This window comes from Globicephala melas, unplaced genomic scaffold (genome assembly GCF_963455315.2).
Source record: "Globicephala melas unplaced genomic scaffold, mGloMel1.2 SCAFFOLD_417, whole genome shotgun sequence".
Classification (NCBI taxonomy): domain Eukaryota; kingdom Metazoa; phylum Chordata; class Mammalia; order Artiodactyla; family Delphinidae; genus Globicephala; species Globicephala melas.
Window position 1 is genome coordinate 1 of NW_027207586.1, and position 12,800 is coordinate 12,800.

Sequence of the window (12,800 nt, forward strand, 5' to 3'; positions counted from 1 at the left end):
GCGGTCTCCCATCCAAGTACTAACCAGGCCCGACCCTGCTTAGCTTCCGAGATCAGACGAGATCGGGCGCGTTCAGGGTGGTATGGCCGTAGACGGGGGCGGGGCGCCGCGGGCGGCCTCTTGAGGCCCAGTTTCGCTGGCGCTGTCGCCTTAACGCCAGCCTGGCGGCCGGCCCGCCCCGGCAGGGCCCCCTCGCCCGCCCAGGCAGGGGCAACGGAGGTCTCGGGTATCGGGCGGCGGCGGAGGGTTTGGCGACCACCTCCCAGCCCAGGGCGGCCGTGACCCAGCAAACCCTTCGGCGCTTGGCGCCCCGCCCAAGATCCCGCACGTCGCTCACAGGGACGTGGCCCCGGAGGCTTCAGGGCCCGGGGCCCGCGGTCCCTTGGGCATCGGCCCTGCCCGCCCACGCGGCCCTAGGCGCAGCCCGGCCGCAGCCCGGGCCGGCCCTCCTGCCCGACAGCAGCTGGCCCGAAGCCACTGGGAGCCACCATTGAGTCGCCACGGCCCCTCAGCCCCGGCAAGGCCACCCTTGCCCCCACACCCCCCGCCGAGCTCAGGACCCCGCCCCTGGTGGCCGGCAGGCCCGGGGAAGCGGCCCCTGCCCTCGATCCCGCTCCCGCACCCGGCCGCGGTGACACGCCAGAGGGGCGGGGTGGGGGGGGCTTTTGTCGGAGGGAGCTGTGGAGGGACACACCGGCACACAGGTGGCGGCGCCGGGGCTGGGCGCCGGTGGGGGCGGCCAGGTGCAGGTCGAGGGGCTCGCGGGCCGAAAGGACGGCAACTGGGCCCGCGGCGGAGTCTGGGTCCGGGCCAGCCACCCCGGGAGCGTCTGGGGTGCGCCTGCCTTCCAGGGCCGCCTTCTGGCCGCCTGGCCGGCCGGGCCGGCGGGGAGCGACCCCGCCGGCGCGCGCCGTGGTGGGAGGGGCCTGAGGAGGTGGGGCCTGCAGCGGGGCCCGGCGGGGGCGGAGCCGGCGGCCCCCGCCGCGGGCGAGTAAAGGAGAAGGCGGGCGGAGCGGGAGGCAAAAAGCCTACAGCACCCGGTATTCCCAGGCGGTCTCCCATCCAAGTACTAACCAGGCCCGACCCTGCTTAGCTTCCGAGATCAGACGAGATCGGGCGCGTTCAGGGTGGTATGGCCGTAGACGGGGGCGGGGGGCCGCGGGCGGCCTCTTGAGGCCCAGTTTCGCTGGCGCTGGCGCCTTAACGCCAGCCTGGCGGCCGGCCCGCCCCGGCAGGGCCCCCTCGCCCGCCCAGGCAGGGGCAACGGAGGTCTCGGGTATCGGGCGGCGGCGGAGGGTTTGGCGACCACCTCCCAGCCCAGGGCGGCCGTGACCCAGCAAACCCTTCGGCGCTTGGCGCCCCGCCCAAGATCCCGCACGTCGCTCACAGGGACGTGGCCCCGGAGGCTTCAGGGCCCGGGGCCCGCGGTCCCTTGGGCATCGGCCCTGCCCGCCCACGCGGCCCTAGGCGCAGCCCGGCCGCAGCCCGGGCCGGCCCTCCTGCCCGACAGCAGCTGGCCCGAAGCCACTGGGAGCCACCATTGAGTCGCCACGGCCCCTCAGCCCCGGCAAGGCCACCCTTGCCCCCACACCCCCCGCCGAGCTCAGGACCCCGCCCCTGGTGGCCGGCAGGTCCGGGGAAGCGGCCCCTGCCCTCGATCCCGCTCCCGCACCCGGCCGCGGTGACACGCCAGAGGGGCGGGGTGGGGGGGGCTTTTGTCGGAGGGAGCTGTGGAGGGACACACCGGCACACAGGTGGCGGCGCCGGGGCTGGGCGCCGGTGGGGGCGGCCAGGTGCAGGTCGAGGGGCTCGCGGGCCGAAAGGACGGCAACTGGGCCCGCGGCGGAGTCTGGGTCTGGAGGGCTCTGAGCCTCCATCCGCTCTGGTGCCTCGGGTCTACCGGCCCGACGCCTGGTAGCGCGACACCCCACCGGCCCACAGACGTAGCCTCCCCAGCTGTGCTCACAGCGAGTCCAACCGCAGCCTGCATCCCTCCACGGGACACTTGGATTACTCCCGCGATCCCCACGAGGTGCGGCACCCGGCGGCCGAATGGGCTGAGATCCTGCCCTTGCGGCGCCCTGTGGCCACCTCCGCCTCCCTCACGGTACTGGCCGAGGCCTCGGACCAGCGGGCCCCGGCTCCCAGCTCAGCGCTGCTCCTCCGCCCCTCTCACCTCCTGCCCGACGTCCAGGCTACCGAGCACCCTCCACCCCCGCCCACCTTCATGCCACTCAGCCGGAACCCGGGAGGCAATGCCAACTACCAGGTGTATGACAGTCTGGTGCTGAAGCGGCAACCGCAGGAGGGCCAAGCGCGGGCCAACTCGCTGCTACCTTCCACCTCGGCCTCCAGGCCCTCTCTGCACGGGAGCCAGACTGGGAAAATGAACTTACCAGCAGCAAGTGGGGGCAGGGGCAGGGGGCGGCAGGGCATGGAGAGAGGAATAAAGAGCGCCAGAGTCCAGGAAACATTGGTGGTCTGTGGCTTGGAAGCGCCACTCCTTCTGCCAGCCTGGGTCCCTGCGCTTGGCTTCCTGCAATAAGAAGCCAGTGTCCCCTTCTTGGCCTGAGGGTCCCTTTGGTTTAGTGGCCACAGTTCTGCCAGCAGGCCCCTCCTGGTCCTATACCATGCACTAAGTACATCTGCAGCTGCAGACTCCAAACCCCTGGTCTCTGGGCACCTCCTCTGCGTCTCAGCTGTCCCTGTCCACAGAGAGCCTCATACAAGAAGTTGCTTCCAAACTGGGAGGTTCCACATCTGGGCAGGTCCAGCTCCAGGCCCAGTGAAGGGCATGAAGAAGGCTGAGGCTCTGGACTCCAGCCAGGCCTTCAGCAGGCCTCTGAGGCCAAGGTCTTCCTAGTCTCAAGAGGGGCCAAGAGACGCAATGTGTCATTTGAACAAGTGAGTCAGCGGGCGGTGAGCGAATGAATGACCGCTCGAGGGGATGTATGCCGGCCACCGGGCCCTGTTTGACTGTCCAGGCTCAGCTTACCTGACCCTGGTTACCAGGGAATGCCACTCTGGGCCCTCCTTTTCATCCCCCTCCCTCACTGTGACCTCACCACCTGCCCCATTATGACCCAGTCTGGCTCCCAGTTAAAACTGGAGGGCAGAGGGCCCAGGCAGTCCTGGGACCAACGGCCATGGGTGAGCGAAACTACTACCGAGCCGAGCCGTTCACTGGCCCCATCCCCAGGAAATGCCAGGAGCAAGGATACTCAATTCTTCTGATCCCGGTCAGCTTCATCTTGCTCAACGTGGGGATCAACATGGTGACTACGGTCAGGGCAGGATCTGTGCAGCGCGGTTGGGGGAGCCCTGGGGTCTTGAAGGGGCTGAGGTGGGAGGGCTGCTGGGGTGTGACCGGGACAAGGGTTGGATTTCAGGGCTCACCCTGCTCCCGGCCTCCCCCCTCCCCTTCTTCCCTCAACTCTGGAGGCATCTGAAGAGATTCTTGCGGGCACTTTTCAATCGTATTTTCCACAAAGGTGAGTGGGCGCCGGCGTGGGTTCAGGGGATGTGGGCCTGTCCCCTTTCTTCTATCCCTGCCTTGATTCTCAGCCCCTCAGGAACCCAGGCCCTGACCCATCTCGCCTTTCCCCACAGACAAGCAAGCCAGCTGTGTAGGCACCCATCGCATGTGCATGCGCTGCTCCGTGGATCCCAAGAACCTGTGCTCAAGAGTTTCTTCCCACTTCTGCCATCGCCCAAGCTTCCTGCTCGGGCAGGTAAACCCACCTTGACTACTGCCTGCAGCGGGGCTCGGCGGGGGCGGAGCCGGCGGCCCCCCCGCCGCGGGCGAGTAAAGGAGAAGGCGGGCGGAGCGGGAGGCAAAAAGCCTACAGCACCCGGTATTCCCAGGCGGTCTCCCATCCAAGTACTAACCAGGCCCGACCCTGCTTAGCTTCCGAGATCAGACGAGATCGGGCGCGTTCAGGGTGGTATGGCCGTAGACGGGGGCGGGGCGCCGCGGGCGGCCTCTTGAGGCCCAGTTTCGCTGGCGCTGGCGCCTTAACGCCAGCCTGGCGGCCGGCCCGCCCCGGCAGGGCCCCCTCGCCCGCCCAGGCAGGGGCAACGGAGGTCTCGGGTATCGGGCGGCGGCGGAGGGTTTGGCGACCACCTCCCAGCCCAGGGCGGCCGTGACCCAGCAAACCCTTCGGCGCTTGGCGCCCCGCCCAAGATCCCGCACGTCGCTCACAGGGACGTGGCCCCGGAGGCTTCAGGGCCCGGGGCCCGCGGTCCCTTGGGCATCGGCCCTGCCCGCCCACGCGGCCCTAGGCGCAGCCCGGCCGCAGCCCGGGCCGGCCCTCCTGCCCGACAGCAGCTGGCCCGAAGCCACTGGGAGCCACCATTGAGTCGCCACGGCCCCTCAGCCCCGGCAAGGCCACCCTTGCCCCCACACCCCCCGCCGAGCTCAGGACCCCGCCCCTGGTGGCCGGCAGGCCCGGGGAAGCGGCCCCTGCCCTCGATCCCGCTCCCGCACCCGGCCGCGGTGACACGCCAGAGGGGCGGGGTGGGGGGGGGCTTTTGTCGGAGGGAGCTGTGGAGGGACACACCGGCACACAGGTGGCGGCGCCGGGGCTGGGCGCCGGTGGGGGCGGCCAGGTGCAGGTCGAGGGGCTCGCGGGCCGAAAGGACGGCAACTGGGCCCGCGGCGGAGTCTGGGTCCGGGCCAGCCACCCCGGGAGCGTCTGGGGTGCGCCTGCCTTCCAGGGCCGCCTTCTGGCCGCCTGGCCGGCCGGGCCGGCGGGGAGCGACCCCGCCGGCGCGCGCCGTGGTGGGAGGGGCCTGAGGAGGTGGGGCCTGCAGCGGGGCCCGGCGGGGGCGGAGCCGGCGGCCCCCGCCGCGGGCGAGTAAAGGAGAAGGCGGGCGGAGCGGGAGGCAAAAAGCCTACAGCACCCGGTATTCCCAGGCGGTCTCCCATCCAAGTACTAACCAGGCCCGACCCTGCTTAGCTTCCGAGATCAGACGAGATCGGGCGCGTTCAGGGTGGTATGGCCGTAGACGGGGGCGGGGGGCCGCGGGCGGCCTCTTGAGGCCCAGTTTCGCTGGCGCTGGCGCCTTAACGCCAGCCTGGCGGCCGGCCCGCCCCGGCAGGGCCCCCTCGCCCGCCCAGGCAGGGGCAACGGAGGTCTCGGGTATCGGGCGGCGGCGGAGGGTTTGGCGACCACCTCCCAGCCCAGGGCGGCCGTGACCCAGCAAACCCTTCGGCGCTTGGCGCCCCGCCCAAGATCCCGCACGTCGCTCACAGGGACGTGGCCCCGGAGGCTTCAGGGCCCGGGGCCCGCGGTCCCTTGGGCATCGGCCCTGCCCGCCCACGCGGCCCTAGGCGCAGCCCGGCCGCAGCCCGGGCCGGCCCTCCTGCCCGACAGCAGCTGGCCCGAAGCCACCGGGAGCCACCATTGAGTCGCCACGGCCCCTCAGCCCCGGCAAGGCCACCCTTGCCCCCACACCCCCCGCCGACTCAGGACCCCGCCCCTGGTGGCCGGCAGGCCCGGGGAAGCGGCCCCTGCCCTCGATCCCGCTCCCGCACCCGGCCGCGGTGACACGCCAGAGGGGCGGGGTGGGGGTGGGGCTTTTGTCGGAGGGAGCTGTGGAGGGACACACCGGCACACAGGTGGCGGCGCCGGGGCTGGGCGCCGGTGGGGGCGGCCAGGTGCAGGTCGAGGGGCTCGCGGGCCGAAAGGACGGCAACTGGGCCCATGGCGGAGTCTGGGTCTGGAGGGCTCTGAGCCTCCATCCGCTCTGGTGCCTCGGGTCTACCGGCCCGACGCCTGGTAGCGCGACACCCCACCGGCCCACAGACGTAGCCTCCCCAGCTGTGCTCACAGCGAGTCCAACCGCAGCCTGCATCCCTCCACGGGACACTTGGATTACTCCCGCGATCCCCACGAGGTGCGGCACCCGGCGGCCGAATGGGCTGAGATCCTGCCCTTGCGGCGCCCTGTGGCCACCTCCGCCTCCCTCCCGGTACTGGCCGAGGCCTCGGACCAGCGGGCCCCGGCTCCCAGCTCAGCGCTGCTCCTCCGCCCCTCTCACCTCCTGCCCGACGTCCAGGCTACCGAGCACCCTCCACCCCCGCCCACCTTCATGCCACTCAGCCGGAACCCGGGAGGCAATGCCAACTACCAGGTGTATGACAGTCTGGTGCTGAAGCGGCAACCGCAGGAGGGCCAAGCGCGGGCCAACTCGCTGCTACCTTCCACCTCGGCCTCCAGGCCCTCTCTGCACGGGAGCCAGACTGGGAAAATGAACTTACCAGCAGCAAGTGGGGGCAGGGGCAGGGGGCGGCAGGGCATGGAGAGAGGAATAAAGAGCGCCAGAGTCCAGGAAACATTGGTGGTCTGTGGCTTGGAAGCGCCACTCCTTCTGCCAGCCTGGGTCCCTGCGCTTGGCTTCCTGCAATAAGAAGCCAGTGTCCCCTTCTTGGCCTGAGGGTCCCTTTGGTTTAGTGGCCACAGTTCTGCCAGCAGGCCCCTCCTGGTCCTATACCATGCACTAAGTACATCTGCAGCTGCAGACTCCAAACCCCTGGTCTCTGGGCACCTCCTCTGTGTCTCAGCTGTCCCTGTCCACAGAGAGCCTCATACAAGAAGTTGCTTCCAAACTGGGAGGTTCCACATCTGGGCAGGTCCAGCTCCAGGCCCAGTGAAGGGCATGAAGAAGGCTGAGGCTCTGGACTCCAGCCAGGCCTTCAGCAGGCCTCTGAGGCCAAGGTCTTCCTAGTCTCAAGAGGGGCCAAGAGACGCAATGTGTCATTTGAACAAGTGAGTCAGCGGGCGGTGAGCGAATGAATGACCGCTCGAGGGGATGTATGCCGGCCACCGGGCCCTGTTTGACTGTCCAGGCTCAGCTTACCTGACCCTGGTTACCAGGGAATGCCACTCTGGGCCCTCCTTTTCATCCCCCTCCCTCACTGTGACCTCACCACCTGCCCCATTATGACCCAGTCTGGCTCCCAGTTAAAACTGGAGGGCAGAGGGCCCAGGCAGTCCTGGGACCAACGGCCATGGGTGAGCGAAACTACTACCGAGCCGAGCCGTTCACTGGCCCCATCCCCAGGAAATGCCAGGAGCAAGGATACTCAATTCTTCTGATCCCGGTCAGCTTCATCTTGCTCAACGTGGGGATCAACATGGTGACTACGGTCAGGGCAGGATCTGTGCAGCGCGGTTGGGGGAGCCCTGGGGTCTTGAAGGGGCTGAGGTGGGAGGGCTGCTGGGGTGTGACCGGGACAAGGGTTGGATTTCAGGGCTCACCCTGCTCCCGGCCTCCCCCCTCCCCTTCTTCCCTCAACTCTGGAGGCATCTGAAGAGATTCTTGCGGGCACTTTTCAATCGTATTTTCCACAAAGGTGAGTGGGCGCCGGCGTGGGTTCAGGGGATGTGGGCCTGTCCCCTTTCTTCTATCCCTGCCTTGATTCTCAGCCCCTCAGGAACCCAGGCCCTGACCCATCTCGCCTTTCCCCACAGACAAGCAAGCCAGCTGTGTAGGCACCCATCGCATGTGCATGCGCTGCTCCGTGGATCCCAAGAACCTGTGCTCAAGAGTTTCTTCCCACTTCTGCCATCGCCCAAGCTTCCTGCTCGGGCAGGTAAACCCACCTTGACTACTGCCTGCAGCGGGGCTCGGCGGGGGCGGAGCCGGCGGCCCCCCCGCCGCGGGCGAGTAAAGGAGAAGGCGGGCGGAGCGGGAGGCAAAAAGCCTACAGCACCCGGTATTCCCAGGCGGTCTCCCATCCAAGTACTAACCAGGCCCGACCCTGCTTAGCTTCCGAGATCAGACGAGATCGGGCGCGTTCAGGGTGGTATGGCCGTAGACGGGGGCGGGGGGCCGCGGGCGGCCTCTTGAGGCCCAGTTTCGCTGGCGCTGGCGCCTTAACACCAGCCTGGCGGCCGGCCCGCCCCGGCAGGACCCCTCGCCCGCCCAGGCAGGGGCAACGGAGGTCTCGGGTATCGGGCGGCGGCGGAGGGTTTGGCGACCACCTCCCAGCCCAGGGCGGCCGTGACCCAGCAAACCCTTCGGCGCTTGGCGCCCCGCCCAAGATCCCGCACGTCGCTCACAGGGACGTGGCCCCGGAGGCTTCAGGGCCCGGGGCCCGCGGTCCCTTGGGCATCGGCCCTGCCCGCCCACGCGGCCCTAGGCGCAGCCCGGCCGCAGCCCGGGCCGGCCCTCCTGCCCGACAGCAGCTGGCCCGAAGCCACTGGGAGCCACCATTGAGTCGCCACGGCCCCTCAGCCCCGGCAAGGCCACCCTTGCCCCCACACCCCCCGCCGAGCTCAGGACCCCGCCCCTGGTGGCCGGCAGGCCCGGGGAAGCGGCCCCTGCCCTCGATCCCGCTCCCGCACCCGGCCGCGGTGACACGCCAGAGGGGCGGGGTGGGGGGGGCTTTTGTCGGAGGGAGCTGTGGAGGGACACACCGGCACACAGGTGGCGGCGCCGGGGCTGGGCGCCGGTGGGGGCGGCCAGGTGCAGGTCGAGGGGCTCGCGGGCCGAAAGGATGGCAACTGGGCCCGCGGCGGAGTCTGGGTCCGGGCCAGCCACCCCGGGAGCGTCTGGGGTGCGCCTGCCTTCCAGGGCCGCCTTCTGGCCGCCTGGCCGGCCGGGCCGGCGGGGAGCGACCCCGCCGGCGCGCGCCGTGGTGGGAGGGGCCTGAGGAGGTGGGGCCTGCAGCGGGGCCCGGCGGGGGCGGAGCCGGCGGCCCCCGCCGCGGGCGAGTAAAGGAGAAGGCGGGCGGAGCGGGAGGCAAAAAGCCTACAGCACCCGGTATTCCCAGGCGGTCTCCCATCCAAGTACTAACCAGGCCCGACCCTGCTTAGCTTCCGAGATCAGACGAGATCGGGCGCGTTCAGGGTGGTATGGCCGTAGACGGGGGCGGGGGGCCGCGGGCGGCCTCTTGAGGCCCAGTTTCGCTGGCGCTGGCGCCTTAACGCCAGCCTGGCGGCCGGCCCGCCCCGGCAGGGCCCCCTCGCCCGCCCAGGCAGGGGCAACGGAGGTCTCGGGTATCGGGCGGCGGCGGAGGGTTTGGCGACCACCTCCCAGCCCAGGGCGGCCGTGACCCAGCAAACCCTTCGGCGCTTGGCGCCCCGCCCAAGATCCCGCACGTCGCTCACAGGGACGTGGCCCCGGAGGCTTCAGGGCCCGGGGCCCGCGGTCCCTTGGGCATCGGCCCTGCCCGCCCACGCGGCCCTAGGCGCAGCCCGGCCGCAGCCCGGGCCGGCCCTCCTGCCCGACAGCAGCTGGCCCGAAGCCACTGGGAGCCACCATTGAGTCGCCACGGCCCCTCAGCCCCGGCAAGGCCACCCTTGCCCCCACACCCCCCGCCGAGCTCAGGACCCCGCCCCTGGTGGCCGGCAGGCCCGGGGAAGCGGCCCCTGCCCTCGATCCCGCTCCCGCACCCGGCCGCGGTGACACGCCAGAGGGGCGGGGTGGGGGGGGCTTTTGTCGGAGGGAGCTGTGGAGGGACACACCGGCACACAGGTGGCGGAGCCGGGGCTGGGCGCCGGTGGGGGCGGCCAGGTGCAGGTCGAGGGGCTCGCGGGCCGAAAGGACGGCAACTGGGCCCGCGGCGGAGTCTGGGTCCGGGCCAGCCACCCCGGGAGCGTCTGGGGTGCGCCTGCCTTCCAGGGCCGCCTTCTGGCCGCCTGGCCGGCCGGGCCGGCGGGGAGCGACCCCGCCGGCGCGCGCCGTGGTGGGAGGGGCCTGAGGAGGTGGGGCCTGCAGCGGGGCCCGGCGGGGGCGGAGCCGGCGGCCCCCGCCGCGGGCGAGTAAAGGAGAAGGCGGGCGGAGCGGGAGGCAAAAAGCCTACAGCACCCGGTATTCCCAGGCGGTCTCCCATCCAAGTACTAACCAGGCCCGACCCTGCTTAGCTTCCGAGATCAGACGAGATCGGGCGCGTTCAGGGTGGTATGGCCGTAGACGGGGGCGGGGGGCCGCGGGCGGCCTCTTGAGGCCCAGTTTCGCTGGCGCTGGCGCCTTAACGCCAGCCTGGCGGCCGGCCCGCCCCGGCAGGGCCCCCTCGCCCGCCCAGGCAGGGGCAACGGAGGTCTCGGGTATCGGGCGGCGGCGGAGGGTTTGGCGACCACCTCCCAGCCCAGGGCGGCCGTGACCCAGCAAACCCTTCGGCGCTTGGCGCCCCGCCCAAGATCCCGCACGTCGCTCACAGGGACGTGGCCCCGGAGGCTTCAGGGCCCGGGGCCCGCGGTCCCTTGGGCATCGGCCCTGCCCGCCCACGCGGCCCTAGGCGCAGCCCGGCCGCAGCCCGGGCCGGCCCTCCTGCCCGACAGCAGCTGGCCCGAAGCCACCGGGAGCCACCATTGAGTCGCCACGGCCCCTCAGCCCCGGCAAGGCCACCCTTGCCCCCACACCCCCCGCCGAGCTCAGGACCCCGCCCCTGGTGGCCGGCAGGCCCGGGGAAGCGGCCCCTGCCCTCGATCCCGCTCCCGCACCCGGCCGCGGTGACACGCCAGAGGGGCGGGGTGGGGGGGGCTTTTGTCGGAGGGAGCTGTGGAGGGACACACCGGCACACAGGTGGCGGCGCCGGGGCTGGGCGCCGGTGGGGGCGGCCAGGTGCAGGTCGAGGGGCTCGCGGGCCGAAAGGACGGCAACTGGGCCCGCGGCGGAGTCTGGGTCTGGAGGGCTCTGAGCCTCCATCCGCTCTGGTGCCTCGGGTCTACCGGCCCGACGCCTGGTAGCGCGACACCCCACCGGCCCACAGACGTAGCCTCCCCAGCTGTGCTCACAGCGAGTCCAACCGCAGCCTGCATCCCTCCACGGGACACTTGGATTACTCCCGCGATCCCCACGAGGTGCGGCACCCGGCGGCCGAATGGGCTGAGATCCTGCCCTTGCGGCGCCCTGTGGCCACCTCCGCCTCCCTCACGGTACTGGCCGAGGCCTCGGACCAGCGGGCCCCGGCTCCCAGCTCAGCGCTGCTCCTCCGCCCCTCTCACCTCCTGCCCGACGTCCAGGCTACCGAGCACCCTCCACCCCCGCCCACCTTCATGCCACTCAGCCGGAACCCGGGAGGCAATGCCAACTACCAGGTGTATGACAGTCTGGTGCTGAAGCGGCAACCGCAGGAGGGCCAAGCGCGGGCCAACTCGCTGCTACCTTCCACCTCGGCCTCCAGGCCCTCTCTGCACGGGAGCCAGACTGGGAAAATGAACTTACCAGCAGCAAGTGGGGGCAGGGGCAGGGGGCGGCAGGGCATGGAGAGAGGAATAAAGAGCGCCAGAGTCCAGGAAACATTGGTGGTCTGTGGCTTGGAAGCGCCACTCCTTCTGCCAGCCTGGGTCCCTGCGCTTGGCTTCCTGCAATAAGAAGCCAGTGTCCCCTTCTTGGCCTGAGGGTCCCTTTGGTTTAGTGGCCACAGTTCTGCCAGCAGGCCCCTCCTGGTCCTATACCATGCACTAAGTACATCTGCAGCTGCAGACTCCAAACCCCTGGTCTCTGGGCACCTCCTCTGTGTCTCAGCTGTCCCTGTCCACAGAGAGCCTCATACAAGAAGTTGCTTCCAAACTGGGAGGTTCCACATCTGGGCAGGTCCAGCTCCAGGCCCAGTGAAGGGCATGAAGAAGGCTGAGGCTCTGGACTCCAGCCAGGCCTTCAGCAGGCCTCTGAGGCCAAGGTCTTCCTAGTCTCAAGAGGGGCCAAGAGACGCAATGTGTCATTTGAACAAGTGAGTCAGCGGGCGGTGAGCGAATGAATGACCGCTCGAGGGGATGTATGCCGGCCACCGGGCCCTGTTTGACTGTCCAGGCTCAGCTTACCTGACCCTGGTTACCAGGGAATGCCACTCTGGGCCCTCCTTTTCATCCCCCTCCCTCACTGTGACCTCACCACCTGCCCCATTATGACCCAGTCTGGCTCCCAGTTAAAACTGGAGGGCAGAGGGCCCAGGCAGTCCTGGGACCAACGGCCATGGGTGAGCGAAACTACTACCGAGCCGAGCCGTTCACTGGCCCCATCCCCAGGAAATGCCAGGAGCAAGGATACTCAATTCTTCTGATCCCGGTCAGCTTCATCTTGCTCAACGTGGGGATCAACATGGTGACTATGGTCAGGGCAGGATCTGTGCAGCGCGGTTGGGGGAGCCCTGGGGTCTTGAAGGGGCTGAGGTGGGAGGGCTGCTGGGGTGTGACCGGGACAAGGGTTGGATTTCAGGGCTCACCCTGCTCCCGGCCTCCCCCCTCCCCTTCTTCCCTCAACTCTGGAGGCATCTGAAGAGATTCTTGCGGGCACTTTTCAATCGTATTTTCCACAAAGGTGAGTGGGCGCCGGCGTGGGTTCAGGGGATGTGGGCCTGTCCCCTTTCTTCTATCCCTGCCTTGATTCTCAGCCCCTCAGGAACCCAGGCCCTGACCCATCTCGCCTTTCCCCACAGACAAGCAAGCCAGCTGTGTAGGCACCCATCGCATGTGCATGCGCTGCTCCGTGGATCCCAAGAACCTGTGCTCAAGAGTTTCTTCCCACTTCTGCCATCGCCCAAGCTTCCTGCTCGGGCAGGTAAACCCACCTTGACTACTGCCTGCAGCGGGGCTCGGCGGGGGCGGAGCCGGCGGCCCCCCCGCCGCGGGCGAGTAAAGGAGAAGGCGGGCGGAGCGGGAGGCAAAAAGCCTACAGCACCCGGTATTCCCAGGCGGTCTCCCATCCAAGTACTAACCAGGCCCGACCCTGCTTAGCTTCCGAGATCAGACGAGATCGGGCGCGTTCAGGGTGGTATGGCCGTAGACGGGGGCGGGGCGCCGCGGGCGGCCTCTTGAGGCCCAGTTTCGCTGGCGCTGTCGCCTTAACGC

General features: G+C 69.8%; 7 non-coding genes and 1 pseudogene across 7 annotated transcripts; all 8 read right to left on the minus strand.

Annotated features, from left to right (window-relative positions):
- On the minus strand, nt 1–94 carry LOC132596043 (5S ribosomal RNA; annotated as a pseudogene; the record flags this gene model as incomplete).
- A 931-nt stretch (nt 95–1,025) lies between these two features.
- Nucleotides 1,026–1,144, minus strand: LOC132595978 (5S ribosomal RNA). Its single transcript, XR_009562084.1, has one exon. It is a non-coding gene; the product is annotated as a 5S ribosomal RNA (ribosomal RNA).
- Nucleotides 1,145–3,839: 2,695 nt separating this feature from the next.
- On the minus strand, nt 3,840–3,958 carry LOC132596048 (5S ribosomal RNA). Its single transcript, XR_009562153.1, has one exon. It is a non-coding gene; the product is annotated as a 5S ribosomal RNA (ribosomal RNA).
- A 932-nt stretch (nt 3,959–4,890) lies between these two features.
- LOC132596059 (5S ribosomal RNA) lies at nt 4,891–5,009 on the minus strand. Its single transcript, XR_009562164.1, has one exon. It is a non-coding gene; the product is annotated as a 5S ribosomal RNA (ribosomal RNA).
- A 2,696-nt stretch (nt 5,010–7,705) lies between these two features.
- Nucleotides 7,706–7,824, minus strand: LOC132596070 (5S ribosomal RNA). The gene has a single exon (XR_009562175.1). It is a non-coding gene; the product is annotated as a 5S ribosomal RNA (ribosomal RNA).
- A 930-nt stretch (nt 7,825–8,754) lies between these two features.
- LOC132596081 (5S ribosomal RNA) lies at nt 8,755–8,873 on the minus strand. Its single transcript, XR_009562186.1, has one exon. It is a non-coding gene; the product is annotated as a 5S ribosomal RNA (ribosomal RNA).
- Nucleotides 8,874–9,804: 931 nt separating this feature from the next.
- On the minus strand, nt 9,805–9,923 carry LOC132595984 (5S ribosomal RNA). The gene has a single exon (XR_009562090.1). It is a non-coding gene; the product is annotated as a 5S ribosomal RNA (ribosomal RNA).
- Nucleotides 9,924–12,618: 2,695 nt separating this feature from the next.
- On the minus strand, nt 12,619–12,737 carry LOC132595995 (5S ribosomal RNA). Its single transcript, XR_009562101.1, has one exon. It is a non-coding gene; the product is annotated as a 5S ribosomal RNA (ribosomal RNA).
- Between the last annotated feature and the right edge of the window lie 63 nt (nt 12,738–12,800).